Source organism: Anolis carolinensis, chromosome 1, assembly GCF_035594765.1.
Source record: "Anolis carolinensis isolate JA03-04 chromosome 1, rAnoCar3.1.pri, whole genome shotgun sequence".
Taxonomy (NCBI): domain Eukaryota; kingdom Metazoa; phylum Chordata; class Lepidosauria; order Squamata; family Dactyloidae; genus Anolis; species Anolis carolinensis.
The window spans coordinates 272,541,096-272,543,931 of record NC_085841.1 but is presented as its reverse complement, the minus strand read 5'-3'; the positions used below and the strand labels follow the sequence as shown (position 1 = coordinate 272,543,931).

Sequence of the window (2,836 nt, the reverse complement as noted above, 5' to 3'; positions counted from 1 at the left end):
CCAGCTGACGTGGAAGCAGCCCTCCGTGCATAGGCCACATCGGAGGTACGGCGGCCCGAATGGGACACGCCTCTTCCGTTCGCGGAACAGGCGTGCTGCCTCCGGATAGGGAAAGCGCGACCTCTTCCGCGTCCCTCAAACTCGGGGCGGGGCAAAGCGGGTTATTGCATCCAGTTCTGTGTTGGAAAGATTTGTAATGGTAGGACTGTATAAAATAATCTTTACATATTGTCTCCCCTCCCCCAATATAGCTTCTGTCAGGGTATTAGGTTAAAGTTCTTCTGTGTTTTAGTTAGTTTTGATTAGTTACGCACTGGTTTGCTGTGAGTTTTCCGGGCTGTATGGCCATGTTTCAGAAGTATTCTCTCCTGACGTTTCGCCCCCATCTGTGGCAGGCATCCTCAGGGGTTGTGAGGTCTGTTAGAAACTAGGCAAGTAGGCTCTATATATCTGTGGAAGGTCGGGGGGCGGGGAGAACACCTTTTTATTTGAGGCAAGTGTGACTGTGTCAATTAGCATTTAATGGCCCTGCAGATTCAATCCCTTGCTGCTTCTTGCCTGAGGGAATCCTTTGTTGGGAGGTGTTAGCAGGCCCTAATTGATTCATGCCGGGAATGTTTGTTTTCTGACTATTCTTTATTTACTGTCCTGATTTTAGAGTTTTTAAAAATACTTGTAGCCAGGTTTTGTTGTAAGCAGAGAAATCAAGCCATAGTAGAGCACTCATGAGCCAACCTGGACACATGGAGACAGCATATTATTTGAGAAATGCTGGACCACTCTCACAACCACCATGTCAGACCACACAGAGAAGCCATTGAAATCCACAGGCACATGGCTAATTTTAACAGAAAGGAGGAAAACATGAAAATAAATAACATTTGGCTACCAGTATATAAAAAAGACTCTAAAATCAGGACAGTAAATAATAAAAAAACACCCAGAAGTCAGGGGAATTCCAGACAAGAAACAATCTCAGCCAGCCAACACCTCCCAACAAAGGATTCCGTCAGGCAGAAATCAGCCAGGCTTTGAATCTTTAAGGCCATTAAATGCTAATCAAGGTGGCCAGTTTCAACATTCACACTTGCCTCCAACAGACAGGAGTTTTTTCTCCCACCTTGGACCTTCCACGGGTATATAAACCCCACTTGACTGGTTTCCAACAGACCTCACAACCTCTGTGGATACCTGTGATAGATGCAGGAGAAATGTCAGGAGAGAATGCTTCTGGAACATGGTCATACAGCCTGGAAAACTCACAGTAACCCATAGTCTTTACAAATTGTATTCCCACCCCTTTGTTACAGCTTCTGTCAGGTGATTGGGTTAAAGTTCTGTGTTTTAGTTAGTTTTGATTATGCACTGTTTATTGTAATACATTTCTATTTTATAAGGGTGTTATATTAGTTTTGTGTAGTTAAGTTTGAAGTATACACAGGAATTACATCTGTATAGGATGGACTTGCTTTCTCTTATTTTTTGTCATTTCCCTCGTTTATTTAATGTTGATGGTTTTTTCCCCTTGGCATCAATTTCTATGAATTATTCTGTGAATAAGGAATATGATGATGCTCCAGTTGTATACTACAATGAGTAGAAATGATATTGATGGAGAAATATCAAACACAGCTCAGATAACAGTATCCCTTACTGTTACACACATGCTCAGCCATATATATTGTAAAGAGCATACATGTTATGATTGAGCCTCATGGCTCTGTTACTGACAGACGTGGGCGTAAGACTCCTCGAGAGTCAGATACTCTCGAGGAGCGAGAGAGAAAAAGACTGCGACATATTTGCAGCACCATCTGACGAAGAGTCTTTCGAGGGGTTTACGGAGAGAATGGAGGAGGGGCTGGTTAGCTCGGAGGAGGATGAGATGGATTGGACTCGGGTAAGGGAGGAATTGGGTGCCACTGGCCATGATGGGATAGAAGATGAATGGGGACCTTCAGGATCAGACCCATGGCTTAGCTGGAGGGATGGGACGGGATCCACAGCTGGAGATGCTGTTGGGCGTAGTCAGAGGTGTTCCAGCTCTGACGAGGAAAGTGATGAGGAAACGCCCGGGTTAAGGAGGACAGCTGACAGTGATGAGGATTTGTAACTGGCATAAAATGGGGCTTGGGAGCAATTGCAAATTGCGTTGGGCAAGGTAATCTGGGCAAACGCTTGGGATCTGTGTGTGTGGGACGCTTTCCTGAAGACTGGTGTGTTTTCCTGTGCTGAGACGTAAGTTGTTTGGAATCCAGGGTCAGACGGCGGGAGGAATTGTGTGGGCATTTGTTTGTGCAAACCTGTGCTTACTCTTATTAGCTTGACCTTCCGTCGTCTTCTTGACGGACGCCATCTCCTGCTTTGAAAACTCGGACTGAACTGACCACGGCTTGTCTTCCCCCCTTCTTGGACTTGGAAAACTACAAACGTCTGCTTCTGGCTTTGATCTACGGAACGGAACTGGTCTACTCTACTGCTACAATCCCTGGCTGATCTGTTCGTGTTGGAAATCCTGTCTGCTGTGTGTGTGGGAGCGACGCAAGTTACTCTAAGCACAGTGTTGGCAGCAGAGAGGAATCTGCTGCCAATTAGTTGCATTCTTTGTATCTTTTGTTCCTTGGCTTTCGTTTTGTTTATATTCAGGCTGAAGCAAGCAGTTTGTTTTTTACCCGGATTAAACTCCGGTTTAATCCGGTTTATCTTTTGAACATTTATTTTGTCCTTTTTTTGCTCCTAAAGGCAAATACTGCCTGGCCCTTGTGTTTTACGGGCATGTTTTGAGTTCTGTAATCTAATAAACTCTGTTACTTTGAATCTTGTGGCGTTCTGTCCT

At 44.9% G+C, this 2,836-nt stretch overlaps 1 long non-coding RNA gene across 1 annotated transcript; it reads left to right on the top strand.

Moving 5' to 3' along the window:
* Nucleotides 1-53: 53 nt before the first annotated feature.
* On the top strand, nucleotides 54-2,817 carry LOC134295382 (uncharacterized). The gene is made up of 2 exons (XR_010001932.1): nucleotides 54-199; nucleotides 2,323-2,817. It is a non-coding gene; the product is annotated as an uncharacterized LOC134295382 (long non-coding RNA).
* Nucleotides 2,818-2,836: the final 19 nt, after the last annotated feature.